The 22,422-nt window shown below is 36.6% G+C and overlaps 1 long non-coding RNA gene across 1 annotated transcript in view; it reads right to left on the bottom strand.

Annotated features, from left to right (window-relative positions):
• Positions 1–21,867, bottom strand: part of LOC130597663 (uncharacterized) — a 155,126-nt gene extending 133,259 nt beyond the window's left edge. Inside the window, exons 1-2 of the long non-coding RNA XR_008971841.1 lie at positions 21,720–21,867; positions 18,045–18,112 (exon numbers count right to left, since the gene is read on the bottom strand). This is a non-coding gene — a long non-coding RNA (uncharacterized LOC130597663). The remainder of the gene's footprint in view (positions 1–18,044; positions 18,113–21,719) is intronic.
• Positions 21,868–22,422: the final 555 nt, after the last annotated feature.

Raw genomic sequence — 22,422 nt, 5'->3', positions numbered from 1 at the left:
CATATAGAGGACAACCCTAACAATACCCGTAGTCTACAATGGGTACCAAATGCCAATGTTCAAAAACACTTCCTTTCTGCATAATCTGTTATTAAGGATCTCCTGGATATTATTTTGAGGCTCATGCCAGAAGCTGCAGGGTCCAGAGAGTATCTAATGTATGGCAATGTAATAGGGAGCTCTCCAGAGAAGTATGGCTTCCAGAGCAAAGGGAAAACATTAACCTAAACATTTCTAAGGGAAAAAATTAATGTTGATAACGTGGTAACAAGATTTAGTTGGATAGAAGTAATTATTCATGTGAGCAAGGGCTTGCTTTGGCAGTTAAGTGCAATTACTGAAAGCAAGAAGTAAGTAATAATAAGAAGAAATAAGCAAGAGTAATAAGCTCAAATATGCTCCTGCTTAGGGGAAAGATTTTCAGAATTCAGTGTATGGAAGTTATTAGATTATAGGAAAAATGGCACCAAAAAAAAAAGTAAGCTTTCCTTATCCATGACATACACAGTGGACTAAACCTCCTACTTTCTGATTAGTCTTGCTTTATCACAAAGGCATTTGTTTCGAGTCATGAATGACTGGATTCAATTAAAATATAAGCCCACCTGTCAACTAAATGAAGATAGAAACTCTCTTGATATTCAGTGGAAAACACTAAAAATCACCAGTTATTACCAGAGGCAGCTATACTTAAAACTATTCTTACACGGGAATAGAATATGTTCTGTTACTGGATTAATGTAAACCATGTAGACTCTAATACAATGTTGGTGGTTAATTTAAAGAAGGAGAAAAATGACAGCACTTTCAAAGGTCCAAGGACTTTGGTTTTCTTTGCTTCTAGCAGCAAACATTACACTAGCAGCACCATGGGTATATGCAAGGGTGTCATAAATTAGAGGGTGACTTAATAAGGCAATAGGACTTTGCATCTACACTTAAAACCTGGCAATTCTTTAGCAAACGTATTGACTCAAACTGCATTTCATTCAGTGTAGTGCAGCTTTGCCAACATCTCAACTTACTTTAAAATGAACTTTGCTACATTTAAATATACATCTTCTTAGTTTCAGGCTGACTCTGAGCTTATCCCACACTGCTAAAAATAAAGTAAGGTACAAATTTTCATATATATAAATTGAGTACAATATTTCCTGATGAATTTGGTCTTGAAGTTGTACCAAACCACCTTTTTAAGCTCCTCTGAAGGAAACAAATATTAACATTTCATTTCTTACAATTCCTAAGCTCCACAGAAAATAAAAAACCTATATTGTATCTAATGCAACCTATAGTACAGAGTTCCAAAGGGAGACTCTAGGTTACTGATGGTGCTTACAGCAGCTTCAATCAATACCAACCTTACAGTCACATATTGGATCCTGTAGCTGTTAAGGACCTATGCCTGGGGGGTGCTGATGCTTTTTTGTGACATGATCTATTTATCCTGCTCCTACAGAAGAAATGCTCTTGCTCACTGTCTTCACCAAGTGAGACTTCCCTTTAGCAGCGGGAATAGCAAGGGACATAGCAATGGAAGTTGGTCTCTCATGGGAAACCTCACTCCTCAAACAGTAAGTGGTTATTAGAACTTTACCAGGATTTCCTCAACTGTCAGGAAGCAACAATTCCCTTGTTAATAACAAGCTCTACCAAATACACAGTGGTCCTGGAAAGCAGGGTGATGTTAAGCTGCTTGGAGCTTATTACTCCTGGGCTTTGGGTTTGGGGCTTTGTTTTGGTTTTCTCTTTTTTTTTGTGTGTGTGCCTTTTTGAAAAGCAGAAAACCGAAAAGGTCACTTCAAGCTTCGCTGTTTTTCTTTAGTTTTACATTTAGTAGGAGTGTTCATTGCTCCTTCCATTCTTCTATTGATCTGGGTGGAGAGGAGGCACAGAGGGAAAATGACACATAGGCTGCATTTGTCCCTTCCCTTCTGTCATTTGTTTCATGGGTAAGTGAGTAGAAATGAAGACAGCATGGGTTCCATGCCGAATACTGAGAGCATAGAATATGGCCTCTAGCTGAAGCACAGATAATTTCTATGCATGATGAATCCTTTCAATAACAAGAGCTCTGCTAATGTGGGATCAAATCACAGTCATTAGCTCTTGGCACTGCTCTTAAAAAGATGATATAGAAATCCAAACGGCATCCAGCCATAGTCCAGTATCACACACACCAGCCAGTTTCTCAGATGGTAATTTACTTCTCATCAATGTACTTGTATAATTAGAAAAAAAAAGCCATCTGATAGGATAAACTCCTCTAAAAGCAATAGTCTGCTTAAGAAAATGATGGATCATTCTAAAATAAGGGGCTGTGGTGTAATTCTCCTGATGCATAAATTGACTCTGAGACAATATCAAGACCTGTAACCCAGAGTGACAAGTGATTTTCTATGGCAGGTAACAAACTTCTGAAACAAAAATCAGTTATTTAGTACTTGATATTTGCAGCCAACAGTGCCTTTTGAAACCATGATAGTCACAGACAGAGTCACAGCAGAAATACTTTCCAAATGAGTTCAGGCTCTTTGTGATCCAGAAGCTTTACGTAGTCATTTAGAAACACTTCTCCCTGCCTCAAGCTATTTTTTTCACTTTTTAAATATATTTCTAATTATTATTTCCACATAGTAGTTACTTTCCCCATTATTTAGTATTTTATCTATTGGAAAAAAATATTGTTCATACCCTGCAATGTGTGAATTACGTATGCTCTTAAAATCCCCAATCACTTTTCCTTGGTTTAAGCATACAGGGTATTTTATTTTTAAACAGTACTTTCTTTTGGTAACGTGCATCCATGAAGATATTTTACATTTCATTCTTAATGGATTTTTCCATTAAAAGAAAACTAGTAATTAGTAAAAAGAGTTCTACTTAGATGGCTGCTCTGTATTCCCTGTGTTACTGTTCTTTAGGGAACAGTGTATGGTAAAATAGATACTGCTGTTTTCTAAATGAGTTTCCACAGAAAATTAAACTTTGGCCTGTGTTTCACATTCTTTCATTCCAGATAAGGGATGTCACCCGTGTATATGTTTTTTTTTGCCAGTAACTGTACTAGAATAACTACTGCTTTCATAAACAGTCACTCTGACATTGGATTTGTTTGATACACTACTAACATACTAGGTCTGTTCAGAGTTTGCCAAATAGAAATGAACTCCATTTATTATCAAACTGGGCTGGGGAAAAATGCTGGTTAATAAATTATCTTTAAATGCCAGCTGAACAGTATGCATGTGGCCATGGTGCCCATGGGTTATGTATCACCCCTAATATCATGTTTGTGCCTTCTACTGATATTAGGGAACATGCAGTTCTCATTCTACTTAAATCAAGATAACCTGATAATAAAAAATGGACTCCTAGACTGTGATAAAAATCCTGCTGACCAAATAATTCCAAAAATCCTTGATACTTCGCTAAAACCAGAAGTGTCAATAACATGAAAAATCAAGTAATTGAACAAAGGAGACACAACAACTGATTTAGTGGTTTCCTACTCTGATTTAGTGGTTTATTTCATCACAGAACACACTGCTTTCTAGATCTAGAAAGCAAACTAAAATCCTCAGGTTTGACTCGCCCAGACTGACACAGATTATACCCTCCCAGGCCAATATTCGGTAACATAACAGAAGAGACAAAAGAGGGGTGTCATGGTTAGCTGATAACTCTCCCTGTTGTTATCTGCATTACATATAGACATGGCACTGAAGCAGTCTGTATTAAACTGAGCCAAAAAAATAGAGGGTAAAGTGGGACAACATTTTAAAGTCGAATCAATGCATGCTTATTTTGAAAACAAGTAATGCTTCCATATGATCTCTTCTGGAAAAAGATAAATGTTTTCTTCCAAACCTGTTCTGCTGACTTTCTATGCAACAATTAAAATAGAAGATATGGAAATAAATTCCCACTATTTTTTTTTAGTTAAAAAGAGAATATAACTCTTTTTTAGCAGATACTCAACTCAAAATAGAACACGACAGGCAAACATCTGCACCTAGCACTCTTCTGCTGCAAGCTACCGTATTTTACATGTTCCCTCTTAAAAACTGGTATTTATTTGCTACAGTGTAATATGAAGATCAAAATTAAAACAATATTTTCATCTTCAGTCAGTTTATCTCATCTAAAAGAAAAATCAAAGCTTGAGCTATGTGATCTCAGAAAAAGGTAAATCTCATTTTTTTTTATGTACCAGGACTTCTTAGTAAGCCATTTGGCTGAATTAAGTTCAACCTTCCTTTTCTGTGACAATTCAAGTCATGACATTAAAAATCACGTTCCTTTATTCCTGTCATTTTAAATTATGCCATCAATATCATAAAGTGATTCAACATATAATTTAATAAATGCTACAGAATTATTAAAATCATAAGAGGTGACTACTTTTCACATATTCCTGTAGTTCCTCTTATGATTTCAGTGAACACTTTACATTCCCAACAGGAAAAAACAGGTGCCTTGAATATAATGGGAAATAAGTTGAGGACATAAGTCTGGGGAGGAGAAGTAACTTAAATTCCTGTCACACCATGCCTATAATCATAGCAATGATATAGCACCATGCATGCATTCATTAAGGAAACATTCAGTTACCCTCTTGGCAATCACTTTTAAAATGATTTAGCTCAACACCCTATCCCCAAAAGCATACATCTGTACTAAAATAAGAAATAAATAATTTAGAGATATAAATGTTTATTGAAAACATTTGCATCTGACTCAATCAAGTGTTTAGTTGTATACTTTTCAGTCTGACTATTTTACTTCCATGTTGTTGCTTAGTTTTTAAATGAGAAATTTAGGTTCCATTTTTCAAACAGAGCACTTTCCTGTTCCTCCCATCTTCTGGCAGTAGTCCCAATCTAGTTGCTAGAAGATGACTTGGAGTTTCCTATTGGAAACACAAACTGAAAGCATATGCATAGGTTTGGACAGATCTTATATTGAATCGTAAAATCAAAGAGCGGCAATACAATTCACATGACATCTGAATGGAGCTGCCTTTGCAAAGCAAGCCTGACTCATCCAACAGAGACGGTGCCTACTATCATGGAGACCAGACAAATCTGCATCAGACTGAAACAGATTTCAGCAACATGTTTGGGTCAGAGTAAGTCACTTTGAATCAGGGACCTCTCAGAGCTAACACAATCCAATCTTTCTTCATATAAAGAAGTTGGCACAAGCACTCCTAATCTCTGCTTGTTTCTCTCTCGTATCATCCTTTGTATCACTCAACACTCAAAGTGTAATACTTTTCTGAATATTTCTGAGTAGCAGAAAATGAATTGTCACTCCAATCTGCTTAGAAACCTTGTATTCAGGTACTGAGTAAGCCTTAACTCCTTCAAGATCCCAAGAAACTACTGCCCAAGCAACTAGATAACTTGTTCCAAAGACAGCTAGGCTGCTCCCATACCAGCATTATTTGGTAAGTGAGCAACAAAAAACACAGTCATTCAGAGCAAGTTTCCCATGGGGGGGGCAGATATGGAAGCAGCAACAGAATCAACAATCCCCATCACCTCTAAGTCCAGGGACTGCATTCCCAAGTACAGTTTCTACTTTGACTTTTCCAGATAAGTTACCAATAGAGTGCACGATGTGTATTTCCTTAATGGACTAGTTATTTAGTCTATCAAGTTGACCTTCTGTTTATTTCCTGAAGGCTTAGATTTCACCTAAGGCAAAACAGTTAAATGCATTGAGGTTCCACACTGTGTCAGATCACATATACCACAACACCTTCAGCATTAACTTGCAATGGTTTACCAAGTTACCAAAAGAAATTAACTTTTTCTTTCCTACAGCATGTTTTCTTTCAATGTATCATATGGAGCTCTAACAATACCACTACAATATGCCACAGAAAGCCGTACGACCAAATCAGTTATTAGTTTCTATTTTTATTAGGAATATATCTCAAGACTAGAACCCATTTTGCTAGACAATGTGTAAAATATACATACTAAAATTTACTCTATATACTAAGGTGTACAGACTAAAATTATTTTGATTCATTTCCTTTACTTGAACAGTAATCCGCTATCATGAATGTATTGTGTTAAATGCTGCACATTTTTTCCAATCTAAATATTTATAGGAAAAAATAGAAAAAGGAGCTTTTAAATGGGAAAACAACACTACAATTAATTCTGCCTCATGAATAAGGCAGAAAGAGATTAAATTACCACATTCAAGGACACACACACACACACACACACACCGAGTGAGTGGCAAGGCTGGGAACTGAATATCATTTCCTGAATCCTACTTCAATATCTTAAATACAATCCCACCCATCCTTTCAGCCTACCTGTTTTCATTTAGACTAATTTGTTGAATGTCCAGTCAAAGAAAAGCTATAATAAATGTGCTTAACAAAAGCTATTTAGTAAGGAAAAGGAGAAAAAGAGGAGCCTCCAAAATAAGTTACGGAGCTAACTATGTGTAAAATTAGATGTTTTAAATCTTTCAGTTGAAGTAATGTTAAATATACATACAAGGTTGTGGGGAGTGTAGGAATACTGAGGGGGAAGAACCTTTCAGTAGCACTGGAGTTGGAAAGGAAAGAGGGAAAGAGAGAACTGAATGTAGAGCACAGCAGTGAAAAGAGGGATGGGATAAAGGGAAGGCTGTGGCAGCAGGACAATGAATGAAAGGCTGCCCTAGTGAAAAATAACTTCACGTCAGACATAACACTGCAGACCACCTTGGCCAACGGACCCTGCTTATACTTTTCAAGTAAGTGAGGTCTGATGGTCCTTCTTCCTGCCTCTCCCACCTGGAATTACACTTTTTGTCACTGCAGCTTCCAGCAAGATTTCTACCATGTGCTGAAACACTTAACAATCACTTTTTTTTTTTGCACAGGAAGTATAGATCTTTACACCTCAGATTTACTCTTTTCCTAGAGACATGTCTGAGGATGGACACATTCAGTGCTGCTCACCACAACTGCAGCACTTGAGCTGAATACACAGAAGGAAAAGAGCACAAGAAACCTTCTTACTGCCTCGTTGCATTTTTTTGTGATTTTAACCCTTTCCCTTTGCAGCTAAAAAGTCAGTATCTCTGGGGAAACAGAGTTTGCCTAATACACATTTCTACCTAAACTAGTTGAAAACTACTGACTCAAACCATGGGATCTACAAATCTGTGCTTGCCTAAAGTGTCAAACAAAATCTAGTCTGGTGACAGAGAATTTACTTTTGTTAGAATTTGACTGTAGACAGTGCAACTCCTATGAAAGGCATTGAGACTGCTTAGACACAGTCAACTTCACAAAATAAAAGCCTAGGTTCAGCACAAAATGAGGAGACAAAATCATCTCTATTATCCTTTGGGTTGAAGTTATGAAATCACCTTTTATTCAAGGTATTAGTGACAGCCCTTGTAGAGATTTTGCACACTGCTCACGGTAATACATAAATTGCTGGTTTTCAGCTCACGCACACTCGTCGTTTCATTCTTGAATTTTAGATGTTGAAAAAGTTCCTGAGTTACTCCAGAAGGAGAATTTACCACTATAGATAAATGTAATTTTCAGAATGACTGGTTGTCAGATTCCATATTGTTCAGATCTTATTCATTAAAACTGTTAGAGAGCATAAAGTTGCTTACTCTAACTCACATGTAGCAGCTTGGCATACAGATGTTTGAGATTCAGTAGTCAAAAATCCCACAAAGGAAATTCATAGCTATTATGGAAATCCTTGTTACATTCATTTTCAATTGTATTCCTGAATATCTCTGAGCATCCAATTTCAAATCTAATTGTCTGAAGGACAAACTGGAATAAGCTATATAGGATCAATTTTTTAAAAAATATGAAAATTCTAAAATATTATGAGATGCTTTATTTTTTCTTTATGAAAAAATGTATTTTAAAATATAACTTGAAATTTTTATACCTTTGAATCCAGAATATTCCAGCAAATTCCATTCTTGGTTAGCACATGCTTTTTGTTCACTTTATGATCTTCTTAAAATCATCTAGTCAGATCTTTATGAGCTAATGTATTTAGTTTATAAAGTACATGAGAAGAAAGCAACACAAACCCTTTCCTACCTAGGAAGCAATGACTATTAAACTAACTCTTGTCTGTCTATCCACTAATTACAGGCAGCCCCACTTCAGATAATCATAAGTAAACAAAGCACCAGGCCCTTATTTCTCTCCCAGTCAAGCCTCACCTCCAGAAAAACCAAGACAGATTCTACAGACTTTTATGTATGAGTAACCTTTATTCAGGCAAATCTTCTTAATAAAGTCAGTATTTCAATTACAAAGCCAGCAACAACTCACATGTAAAGTTCTACTGTACTGAACCCACTAAAAAGATTACAACGGTAGAGAATCATCTAACTTTATGTATTGTAAGTTATGGTTCAAAATCTTTTGAATTCATTAGCTCAACAACAAGGCTCCCACTGCATGCTAATCATTCAATGCACCTTTCTTTCTTGAGAGCAAGGACCAAATCAAATATATTCTTTTTAATTTGGTTTGTAAAGAAACTACATATAGTTTTGGAACTCAAATAATCAGGAGTAGCTCATGGAGTAGTCATATTCTGCTGGGAATCTTATACAGTGAAGAGAAAAACTCTGAATAATTTACACTCAAATCAGCCTGATTTACAACCTTCTGTTCTATCACTGTGGTAGCGAGTACAGGAATGAATCCTCACAGGAAATCTACTTTTAACAAAAGAAAAAGTTACTAAGCTCCAAAGACTGACTAGGGCAACTTAACCCTGATAACGAGACACATAAATCCCAAAGACTCCAAGAAATAAAACAAAGACGAAGTTCTCACAATAGCTACCAACTGGCTATTCCTATCTAAACTACAACAATGCCATAATGGATCTGGTCCCAATGGTGCCAGGTGCTGTGCAAACAGAACAAATTGACTCTCAGGCCAAGGATCTTGCAATCAAAGTACAAAACAGTAAAAAAAAAGACATACAGATGAACACTAGAGTCCAAGGAAACAAAACCCCAGCATTAGCAAGGGCAGGAGACCACAATGCAGCAAGCCTTGTTATTGTTGAGTTTCCTGTAGCAAAGGAGAGATTGAAGGCACACAGAGGGAGGAATATATCTTTATAATTGTTTACAAGGAGCCTTTGTCAAGCACAAGAGCAGCACAGAAGAAATCACAGAGACTTCACACTGAGCTCATGGATGCTGCTGTCACCAGCCACTGCTCCAAACCCTGCATTTGAAAATTTCCACCAGTCCTGAAGGCAAATGTTTAGACTCTTACATAAGCAAAAACACCACTGAAAAAACAGTGTTTACCAGAGCACAGAATGAGTAAAGGCTGAACAAGATCCTCAGGTAGTATAGCCTAACTTTGAGAAAAGATTCCTTTGTAAGGAATCTGGGGACACTTACTGCAAATATGGCTCTGTTGAAAAAAAAACCAAACCAAACAACCAAACAAAACAACTGCATTTTAAGCTCTTAAAACCTTACTGTTTAGCAGGGGATTAATTCTTGAATATTCATAATTTTCCTGAATTTGGAATGCATACTGGAAAATGAAAAATCAGGAGATGTCAGAAACAGGGAAAACAGCCAGACTTCTCCAGTGTGAAACATATGTGCTTGGTTTGTCCAAAACTAAGGAGAAAGAAATTCTTTACAGCACATAGGTAAGCTATTTACAAACACAAACCTCCCACTGAGATCTTCACCTTCCCTGCAGTCGATTCCTTGACACCAGCTCAGGCATTACTTACATAAATGACCCTCCTGCTATAACAGCCATGTGCAGAACACAGAGTGCAGACATCCTCCTCCATTTAGGAAGACAAGGATTTGGCCTTCAGGAGGCTTCTGACTGCAATCAGCTATTGATATTGATATATGTCAGATGTATACAGCAGTTACTTACACTGCATAATTGCTCCATGAAGATAATCTGCTCTTTGTGGGGATGAACAACACAGACAATAGCCATGAACACAAGAAAATGGTTTGCTATACCTGAAGAGGCAGCTTCCAGAAGGTGTTCTATGCCCTGAGAGACTGGAAAGGCTGCATGCTCCCCTCAACAGAAGGCTCAAACAACTGCTGTGGGGTTTTTAAAACTATTCTACAAATCAGTTCCCAAGGATCAGCTGCCAAGGATAAGCTTTGGAAAGGATGTTTACTAAATCTCCTCTTCAAATGCAAAGGTATAAAAGACAAAAAAGGAAAACAGTTACTGCTTTTCAAGGGAATATCTAGTTCCTAAAAGTTGATGATATTTCTCATACACACTAACAAATTTCATTTAAGAGCACTGATGAATGAAAGCAGAATCTCCTATGATATATCCTGCACAGACAGCATTGCTTATGTAAAGACAGAGAGATGAACTGAGAATAATCTGAATTTCTTTATCAGAACTGTAGATACATGGGACTAGAGGCATTTAGATATAGCCTTCAAATTCAAACAGTGTGTAACTCATACACTCTTTAAGGTATTCCATAGTTTTGTATTACAGCTTTAAATAAAGGCATTTATGAGAGAGAAACACTGGCATTATGTATTATTCCTCATGAAATTATTTTATGTATTATAATTATTGTGATTGGAGGGCTGAGTTCTGGAATAGCCTCTCTCCTTTCCTTGGGCATTCAGATTATCTGTAGGAAAAAGGACACGGGTGTTTTAAAGGCGATATGTTTGGGTCCTGCTAAAATACCATGACAACCTTCAGAATTATTCACTTTCAAAGCTTTTCCAGAGTAATCTGTAAAGAAACATCAAATATTTCATACTATTAAGGCAGAAAATGAAAAGTGTTCTGTTTCATGCTTAATTTTTTTTGTAATTATAAATCTGTTGGTAAACAGTACCATAACAGGCTTTGCTTTGTGCCTGCTTATGCTTTTGAACTATTTGAGTTTTAATGTTTTCAATACAAACAACACGATAATAATTAACTGTTCTTGGAAATGACTGGCTAGATGGGTTCATCCCAAAATAAACTTTAGCATTCATCACATACACCTGTTAGTAAAGGACATTAAAGAAAATAGACTAAAAAAACAGTCTGGCAAATTTCAAGCTTCAGAACAAGAGTAATCAATTATAACTAGAAAAATTTAATATTAATTCTACTATAACTATAGTCCTTTCAGAGAAATCAGGAAGAGTTTTCAATTAAAAGCACTTTTTGTATAAAAATGTTAAGCTAGCATATAGGTAGCATCTCACAAAACTCATTTTATCATACTCTCTCATATGTACTCCTGAAAAGAAGATGTTTAGCTTTCTCTTGAGTATTTTGGCTTTCTGTTGCTCTTTTTTGAGGTTCATGATCACTTAAGGTGGGGGGGGGAGGGTGGGTATTTAAACATTTTTATTAACAAAATGAAAGACTGAATTCACTAACAGACAGCCTACACTGCATGGTAGAAGAGCGTCTTTTGTTCTGCTTCACTGTTGCAGTACATTCTCCTTAAAGTAGGACTAAGCACTATCCACATGATGACAATCAAGTCCATTAGCAAAAAAGCCTTCCTACTTATATATGAAATATGTAAAATTAGAAATACACTTTGAAAACAGTCTGTCCTTCAGGAGTCTTTGCTCACGTCCACGTTCAGTCTTTATTGATCAAAGCATCATCATGTCCTCTAAAATCTCAAGTATGGAGCAGTATTCTGTGTAATCTCACATCTGCTGAGTTGTTAACAGCTCCACCACCAGCCCCACGAGGCCTATGGATTTGCAGAACAAACAGAACTTGGAACTTCTATACCAGCAGAAACAAGCATAAATATTTGCTGGATATCAGAGAGTCCATAGCTCAGTAACAAGTATTAAGTAAAACAGGGGTTTGTGCGTAAGATACATAGTTCAGTTTATATGGCCTTAAATACAAATTCAGCCAGTTTGGTATTTTTGTTTGGATTAATAAGAAAGTTCAAGTAGCCATGCCCCTTCCAACCATTTTATCAGACCAGACAACAAACTCTAAGGCTCCTCCATCACTGTAACCTGAGTAAAAAGGGAAAGCCTACTAGGCTGTATTTAAGTAGAGTGTTTACCCCTTCAGACAGAGTGACTATGTTATAAATACAAATTTAAGGACCAGCCTAGGTAAGTGCCTGTGAAGTAGTGAGCATTGTGGCAACTGGAGTCTGTCAAGACTGCATAATCCTGAAGATATGCTTTATAGTGGAGACAGCAAGCTAGTTGTCACTCAAATAAAGCCATGAGCTGCATAGAACAATTCGAACCGCAGATTGGAATTCCCCTATAGCCCTCCCTCTCCCAGCAAATCAGCTCCTAAAAAGAGTCAGAAAGTGACTGAGTAATCTTATAGTGAAATATATATTTAAAGTAGTCTGCAAGAACAAGAAGAGAGTGGACAGTTGTGAAATAAAGAACTTGAAGTCAGAATTTGACTGAGAAACTAGGGTATTTTTTATCTAAACAGGTTGCCCACAAGTTTGAAAGAAGTCTTACAAATTATTTGCCTTGATTTTTAACAGAACATTTTACTGAAAATAATTTAACAATCTTTCCACGCTTACTCCTAGAATCACTGAAGGTGTAAATACCCTTGTTGTATATTGGTACCTTTTGATACACAAATATCTGGCTTTATTTGTCAACTTGTATTCCCTTCCTTTTGTCAAGTTTTTAAATTGGCTGAGAGAATGCTTTAGTTCACATTTGTTTCTTGGAAGCATTATTATACCTTTGGATGTCATTCCCATGACAAAGCTGAAAACTGTTTTATGCAACTAAGTTATCTTATCTAGACTGAGGAAAAAAATTGCTATAAGACCAAAAGTATGCCTTTTCATGCCATCCTTGTGCAGTGTGGAAAGACTGAAGTATGAGAACATAACTGTTCTTCTAGAATATGATTAAATTCTTTTAATTTATACAGATTACTATCATAACATTAATCAAAATATTACAATTATAACAACAGTAATAATAAAATGGCATTGCATGAATGCTAAAGTTGTTCATGAGCACATTCTTGTACCAAATAGTCCTGCTCTTTTAGATGAGGCCAACATTACCTCAGGTTTCCTCATGAAGTCCAAAAGCTTTCATCATTAACTCCATAAATTTTCCTTACGAAGAAGTGATTACCCATTATTCATAATTTATTATTCACCTGAAAAAAACAAGCAAATCACAAGCAAAAATAAAACAAACAAAAAAAAAAAGCTCCAAACAAAAAAACAACCCACATTGTAATTCAGGCAGAAGTAATTGATTATAGAAACAACAGCAGAATAGAGAAAGGGAAAGCTTTTGAGAGCACAAAGGGCAAGTCAGTGTTGAAAGTCAGTGACAGTGAAGCTCCTCTTTTGTACCTAATTCCATCCTTACATCATCAACTGCAAACAGAGCAATTCTAAAACCAGCTGATAGCATAATTTGCGTACAGAAATAGCAAACACATTTAGCAGTTATGTCTATATGTATTTATCTGCATGTGTATATACAAACAAAAACAATTAAAGGGAAAAGACTGTTTTACTGGATAATTTGTTTGCAACAAATGATCTCACTAACTCCTTGAAAGTTATTAAATCAATTCTAAATTATGTACTAATAAAATATGCAAAGAACACACATGCTTTCCCTGTGTTTACACAGTACTCAGTACGCAGGGATCCCGATGCAGGACTAACAGCTTTTACCAATGCGGGACTAACAACTTTTACTTTTGTAATTTTTTTCCTTTTCTCTCTTCCTAAGAATAGACTTACATCTAAAAATCTTCATGCAACTGTCACTACACTCTGGAATTAGCAGTAAGAAAATCTTTCTGTACAGTCAGAAGGAATATTTCTTGGCATAATATGTTTCCAGCATCATTTTCATGAAAGGAACCAAACCTTTGTTCAGTGGAAATGCTGAGAATGATTCCAAGAAAAGAATAATAAAAATCTATACAATGGCAAATTATACCCGTGGGACCACAGGGTTATGATGGACAAATGGTAAATTGGAGACAACACCAGTAGATTAGGTACTGCAAACCTGAAAGCCGCCTTCTCCTGGAAATGGGAAAATCCTGCATCAAGCAAATTGTTTTTAATATCCGTATAAACACACCTTCTTAAAATCAAATTCCAGATAGCAATGATCTCTGTCTGTTTACCTTAACTACACAGTTAATATTTCAATGTTCTCCGACTTAACAGGTATCATCGGGGCATCTAATTGCCAGCTTGTGGCTACGCTAGAGCTATGGAGACTATGTGGTATCTGGAATTTCTATGGATGTCACAAGAGCAAGACAGAGCTACACTGCTGCTACCAGACCTAACACACACTGATTTATCAGCACATGCTCAGAATCATAGAACAGTTAGGGCTGGAAAGGACCTTAAGATCACCCAGTTCCACCCCTCCTGCCATGGGCAGGAACACCTCACACTAGACTGAAACCCAAGGCTCTGTCCAACCTGGCCTTGAACACTGCCAGGGATGGAGCATTTACCACTTCTTCAGACAACCTGTTCAGTGCCTCAGCACCCTCACAGTAAAGAACTTCTTCCTTATATCTACTCTGAACTTCCCCTGTTGAAGTTTAAACCCTTACCCATTGTCCTATCACTACAGTCCCTTCTCCAGCATCCTTATAGGTCCTGTTCAGATACTGGAAGGCTGCTATGAGGTCTCCATGCAGCCTTCTCTTCTCCAGGCTGAACAGCCCCAACTTAGCCTGTCTTCATACGAGAGGTGCTTCAGCCCCCTTAAGAGCACTTGAAATTATGGAACTAAAATTTGGTCCTGTTAAAGTGTTAAAATGGGGGATCAGCAAATAAAGTCTACTGTGCCTTTAAAAGTTCTGAGATTCCTAAAATACAAGTGCAGCTTTCAAAGACCTGCAATCTTGATCCCTACACTGTTAAAGTGAAACACTATGTTCCATAGACACAAGAATTAACATGCTTAAGTTTCTCATTAAAAAATAAATTAATAAATTTCACACATTTCTGGGCAACACAAACTCCAAAACCGTACCTTACCAGGGGACTCTATGGTCAAAATGTATACAGTATTTCAACTGGATTGATTGAGAAAGGCTCCAGGTTTATTTTCCCTATAACATCCAAGTAGAAGGTCATTTAAAAATCCTGTAGAGTGATCATTTTGAATGATTTTGTTATGAGAAATTAATTTACAGGCTTATGCACTTTGCAGAAATGATAAATCTCTAAAGACTTTTTGAGCAGTGAATAATGAACTTGTTCAGGAAACTAAATCAGAGTGTTGATGAAGCCGACAAAGGCAATGGGTGGACTTATCTCTACACTGAGGCCAAATGATTTCTGGTTGGAAGCAGCAAGAAAGACAAAAACACTCACTATCTAACACAGAACAGCTCAAGACAACATCACCATTTCTTGTGCAGGAGCACAGTTCTGCTTTAATGTCCTAAGCAGGAATTCTTGAGAATGAAAAACAGGGGACCCTGACTAAAATTTGGCAATACAAATAAGAGGATTATTTCTCCCCCACATTGAAAAAGAATGATGTTTGAGATTTAAAGGGTCCCAATTATCTTAATATTTTAAAGCAATCCCAGAACCAAGTTTTTACTTTTTGAAATACATCTTCTTGTCTTTACAGTATTTAGATATAGGGTCTTTAATGCTAAAAACTATCATTTGGGAATGCTATTTTTCATTTCATCCTAATATTTCCTTCATTAAATCCTCTGCATCAATGCAAAGCAAATAAAAGACAATTTCTAGTACTCCAACATAGAACACTTTAGGGAATTCAGTGGTCATAATAAGAACTAAATCCATGACACTGGCTTAAGCTTGGTAATAAGCAAAAATCTGAACAGCTTTGATTGTTCAGAGGTGTTATCCTAAATCAAAATCAGCAGACAGCACGACCAAGGTGAACATCTGCCTATACATATATTTATACTTCTCTAAATATTCTGCTCTTTCCATTTCCTCCCTTTAAAGGTCAGCTGTTTGGTATGATACTCTCTATCCATTTTGCCCCCAGTACCATTATGCATTATAAATTCCATGATTTTTTAGAATACATGAATTTGTAGCCTCATTTTTGTCCCAGAGGCAGCTACATTTTGATGAATGAGATCTCAGACTAGATAGGTAAATAGAAAAAGGGTGAAGGATGTAAGCTTGCAATGTATAATTTATTATAAGCGCCACAAAATACCAGTGCTGAGAGAAAACAAATTATTGGTCTCTCATGCAATGACCATGAGAAGGTGATAAATATTTCATAATATAGTGCTCATCAGACATTTGAATAGCTCATCTGTCCTATTTATGCCAGCTAAAATGAATTCAACCTATCAGTGGCAAATGTATTTTTAATGTTTCTCTTTACCTTCTGTGAAAGAGGCAGCTAAAAAGTCCACCTTCCACAAGAATTATATTATTCATTTCATTACATACTGTAAACAGTTTATTTGCGAATAAGCTTTTCCTTTTAAAACCAGCCCTGTATGTCTTAAGGAAATTTCACATCCAATGCTTATTCCAGTTACTAGGAAGCAGAAATTGTCACACTTGTTTTCCAATATTTGATATTTTGATAGGAAAACACATACTCATACTGAATTTCAAAAACATTTGGAGACATCCACTGGTGCCACTTCCTTTGGAAAAGAAAAGCCTAAGAGAATAACACCATTTAAGCTCTTAAATGACTCCTTAAATGGAAAAACTGTATCATGTTTTTGTGCAACAGGGCATCCGTTCTTGTACAAAACATTTCAAGTTGTCACATCTGCATAACATAATTTAAGATGTGCCAATTAAACAGTCAAGAGATAAGAACAATCTGTGATGTGGGGGTACCTCAACATCATAGGATTCAGGTGGCATCACAATAAATAATAATCTATTGACAACACCACAAGATTCACATAAACTCTGAACAGTTCTTTATTAAGTGGCCATGTAGTCAGCAGTCAGTTGATTTGAATTTTATACTTTCTACTACTACTTCTTAGAAACTCTGTCTTGAAAATATGTCCTGCAAAAAGCCATGACTTTGAGGAAGCTTCTAAGTGAAACCAATGAAAATGGCTAGAGGATGCTACTGGGAATCTACAAATAAGACTGAAAGCCAATATACAAAACTTTTGATACAAAATTTGGCTCTAAGAGCATATGAGAAACGGCAATCTCCGGATATGCAACTTTGTCACTGGTTTAAAAAACAAACCATCCAGGAGAGAGGTCATAACTCGAAGTGTCCTTTTGTAACAAATACAAGCTCAAAAAATCAGCAATTGTCTAAAGAGAAAACGGCTTCAGCCAGTTGAATTTGTACCTGTCAACTATCAACACTGTACACATTTGTTTTCCAACTGAGAACTTTCAAAGATACTCAGAAACTCCAATGAAGTTACAAGAGCCTACTACAACTAACTCATAAGAATAAGCAATAGGAAACCATCCATTACCAATCCTCAGTTAACTTCTTTGGAATATGACAAATACTGTAACATTCACTTTATGTTGTCCTTGCTATTCCTGACTCCACATATTACCAATTTAAGACCCTATCATAACCCAAAACCTAAGATCAAGTAATTTAAAATTCCTGGTGCTAGGTTTTGCTTCCCAAAAATTCTCTCTTCTAGCAGTCATCCAGGCTGTTAGTTCTACTGTTCCTGATCCTAAATGTTACTCTAGCTTTAACATGGACTTGAGATGCTACTGTCAACCAGGAATCAAAACTTACAGATTTCAAAAGATGCCAACTTTTAATTCACCCTTCTGTAACTTCCTGAATACCATGATTCATTCAGGATCAGAAGCTACAGCGTTGGTTTCTAACCTAAATTTTTCTGAAATACAGGAAGCAGCCAAAAGAAAGCCAGACCTATGATTACATATTTTTAAGCATACTTTGTTGAATACTGCAGTTATTCTGACAAACAGCCTCTACTTTTCCTAACCCTGTCTTTGTGGCCTTAACATTTAGCTTTAGTCTCACTACAATCTAGCAAGTTTAATAAGGAATTCAAAGCCACTTACCTCTCTAGAACTTTGCTAATACTGCCTGCACTGAGCTTCCACAGATATTTCTTCTCCTGGCTTCATCCCTAGAGATAGAATAGACAGGGAAACATGAAGAATTTAGAGTCCTGAAAATACAGCTACCAACAGCTATTTAAAGGTTATCTTTGGGGTTCAGAAACAGAGAATTCCTTTCATTTCTATACATCATTGATATTGTTTGACTTGCATTGCTTATAATCGTTCTTCTGTTGCCATGATGCATATCAGGCTCACAAGACTGAACAGGTTCACTGACTCTACACTGACAACAACAAAGAACACAGATGGTCACTGCTATTATTTCCACTCACTCCGTGTGTCCTTGTGCTCTTGATGGGGTCTGGAAAATGGCTGTGTTACTCCACCCATGCAATACTGACCATCACAAAAGCTGTTGGAGCAGTAACAACAAGACTGAGTTTCAAAAATTCCTGCCCCCAATAACAAAAACTTACGCACTCTTACATCAGACACAGAGGGTCCTATCAAGGATATTGAAAATAAAAAATTGGGAAAATATGCTTTGATAACACCTGTGTAGATTAAGCAAACTCAGAGTCAACAGTAATAGAGGCTGTTGATAGGGGCTCAGTCCTCTAGTCCTCATTGGAATAAAACCACCATTGAGACCGTCAGTAGGTTATCATGAAAAAAACCAATTGTACCAAGAATCATCAGCTGCCAAATGAGCTGACTCATCAAAATACAGCAGAGAATACTTGATCTTTTCATGCTCCCCATGTCCCAGCGAAACATCCTATCTCTCTGAGACTTTTCAAAGGCATTTTGTCTTAGCTATATCTGGAAGTATATTGCTCTGGTAGAGGCAGAGTGTTTTGGACACTAGGACACAAGTATGTCTATCAACCCTGAAGGATAAGGTTAGTAAATAATTACTGACAACTAAGCAACTTTGAGTAGTCAAAATATTCTTGTGGGTAGCTAAATATTTAAATATCAGAACAGCTTAATTTTAAACCCCAGTTTTGATAAAATGTAACTATTTTGTCTTAGTATTTTACATTTGAACAATGTTTCTGCTCCTCTGCATTTTCCAGTGATGTTTAACACTAGCAGCGTTTCTTCTTCTGCGCTATATTTTGTGGATGAAAGCACAGGTGTTTCAGCTTCCAATGAAGCTTGTATTAACTTCAATGCCAGTAAAATCAATGATCAAAGCTCAGTTTAGAAGCTCTCTTCAAACACTTGAGACTGAGTTTCCATGTGCTTTCTGCCTAAATAAAACAATTTTCATGACCGTCCTGGGTTCAGCTGTAGCAGTTATTTTTCTCCTTCCTAGTAGCTGGTGCAGTGCTGTGTTTCAGCTTTATTTGAGAAAAATACTGATAACACACTGACGTTTTAGCTGTTGCTGAGTAGCACTTACTCTGATCAGGGACTTTTCAGTCTCATGCTCTGCTAGTGAGGAGAGGCACAAGAAGCCAGGAGGCAGCAGAGACAGGACACTGGACCCAAACTAGCCAAAGAGGTATTCCATACCACAGTACGTCATGCCCTAAACGTCATTCCATAAACTAGAATCAGTCACCCGGAGGAGCCAGACCACTGCTCAGGTCAGGCATTAGTCAGTGGGTGTAGAGCAATTGTATTGTGCATCGCTTGTGTTTAGTGATTTGGTTTTCTCTCCCTTTTTAGTTTTCTATTATCTCCCCTTGTTATCTCCTTTAACATTATTATTATTAGTCATACTTTTATATTATACTCTCCTGGACTGTTCTTATTTCAACCCATGCTGTTTACACCCTTCCCTCCCACCCAGAGTGGGACAAAAAGGGGAAGTGAGCAAATGGCTTCATGGTTCTTAGTTACCATCTGGGCTTAAACCACAATGACAAGACGAATTCCAAAGCTGCTTTAAAACAGAACTGAACCAGGGCTTTACAATCACATCTGCTAGCAGCCAGAATTATATATAGGCCTGTGTTTTTCTTGTAGGCTTTTGGTACACACAGAATCTCACTTCTGAAGAGCTGTACTAGCTGGATCTTATAACACAGTAGCTTTCCAAGAGCCTTTGTTCCATCTTAACCTTGTTGCAATAAGTCTGTTAACAATTCTGCAGGTGCCTTCATATTTAAGGAATCTAATGAAGTTTTCACTATTAAGTTATATCAAGACTGGACTAACAGTCTATCTTCCATCTATCCAGTTTTGTTGATTCTTGTTTCTAATTGACAACAGAAGAGAGAGAAGGAAAAGCAGTTTGAAGATTGGTTTTTTTTTTTCAATACATAAAACAGACTTTTGTACCCACTATTTGCAGAAGAATTTATGATGGACAAAAGTGGTTTTGAAAGTTATTTTCCTTAAAAAAGTGATTTTTCTTCTGATGCCCTTTGTTTTGCATTTATTAGCAAGCGATTTATGAAGAGAAGTAGTTAAATATTAGAAGTATGTATTTTTATAGTTCATCTTTACTCAACAATTCCAGATATGCTTTTGCTTTATTATGAATTCTGAACTCCGTATTCAGTAATTACTCTTTATAGCAACCTAAATACATACTGCATTATTTGTGAATTAGAGAGCAATTCATGAATCTCAGAAAATTACTTTTCTTCTAGGAGCCGTTTTACAGTCTATCCATTTTCTTTTAGCTGTGATTGCCTCTTATGTCACATGAGCCTTAAGAGATATTTCATACAGATGTGAATTGCATTATTACAGGAATGAAAAGATCCAGCTTTGATTTTATCCAGAAGGAAAATTAAGGCTCTACAAAGGCTAGACAATAAGTAAGGTACAAGACAGGACCTTATATAGGATCACTGTTAGGAATTATGTAATATATATATATATACACATATACATACACATACACACACATACATATAATGAGATGCTGCAGTCACACAAACTTGAATCTGACAATCAGTTCTAAGTTCCCACTTCAGTATGAAGCAGGATTGCTCCTGCATCCTCGTAAAATGGCTTTCAGGAATTTCCACACTAAGAGATACTTTTCCTATGAATTAAAAGACTTCACCTGACCTAAAGAATTCTTCCAGTTGGATTTTGTGAAAGCTCTTCTTCACATACTGAAATTAAGCAAGCATTAAGGGCTCAGTTCAAGACACACATTTCCACTAGAGACACCTGGTACATGAAATTAAATAAAATTTGACTACAAAAAGAAAACTCACAAAATTCAACAAGATACACTTGGCAAACTACATCATACACAAACAGCACCTAAAAAGAAATATATTTTTGCTACACATTTAATGTGCCAATGTGCAGCAAAGTAATTAACACTTGGAGTTGAAATGATTTAGCAGTTCTTTTTCACATGTAACCCAGGTGCCAAAAAGGCCACTTGTGTTTTTATTGCTTTCTCCTACTTTGCTCTAATGAACACTGCACACAATGGGAAAGAAAACAAAGGCTGTGATGCTACTCATTAACAAATAAGGTGAATTTTAACATTTCAAGAGTCTGGACCAAAACCTCGGCAGACAGCTTTATTAACCTGGAAATAAGGTCAACTTCACCTTTTGCCTCCATTTCAAATCTGTAAATTTTACAAAATGGTTTATATAAAAACTACAGAAAAACAACATATGCGAAGATAACTCACTGGATGGAGGAAAATCTTCTACCTAGCCGGGCTTGTGCTAAAATCTAACACACCTATACTTATGCTGGATGCTATATCCTGCCAGAAGCTCTGTCTCAACCACTGGCTGAAAGCTGGTTTTGCAGAGTTCTTCAACCCTTCCTCTCCATAGGGAGACTCCCCACCTATCCTCTTATGCCAGCTCCCATCTGCTTCCGAGTTCTTCCAGGTGCCTGAAGAGCCAGGTCAAGGTGTTTCATCTCTGTTTTGACCACAACTTCATTGTGTGCCAGATTAGAGATTAGTAAGAAATTGATTGGAGTTTCTTCAGTCATGTAAAAATTCCTTTAATACACCGACAAATACCTCTGGATCTAGTTTATTGACAATAACTTATTAACAATTCAACTATAAGAAAAAGCTGATAGTAGACATTGAATAAAAGGTTTTACTTAACTCAGTAGTAATGTAAATGACAGGCTGAATTAAATGATGGTCCAAAGCATGAAAGCAGATATATCAATGCAACATCCAGCAGGAAAAACAGAATGAAGGCAATTAACACAGAAGGCTGGAGATGGACCAACAGAAAAAGAGCAAAACCTAACTGAAGTAGAATCCCTCTGGATTATAAGAATCTAGGGCATGGCAGCTACATCATGAATGTTATTCTCATCTCAAGCAACTCAGTGAGTAAAGTTTTCACCTATGGAAGTACCTGTTTAGTAAGGAGGGTGTGTTTGCTGCTATAAAGGTGCTACAAAGGCCTTAACACAT

The sequence above is a fragment of the Pezoporus wallicus genome, unplaced genomic scaffold, assembly GCF_028554395.1.
Source record: "Pezoporus wallicus isolate ANWC-B61680 ecotype Strahan unplaced genomic scaffold, APGP_CSIRO_Pwel_v1 contig_6783, whole genome shotgun sequence".
In the NCBI taxonomy this organism is placed as follows: Eukaryota; Metazoa; Chordata; class Aves; order Psittaciformes; family Psittacidae; genus Pezoporus; species Pezoporus wallicus.
This window is presented reverse-complemented; position numbering and strand designations above follow the sequence as displayed.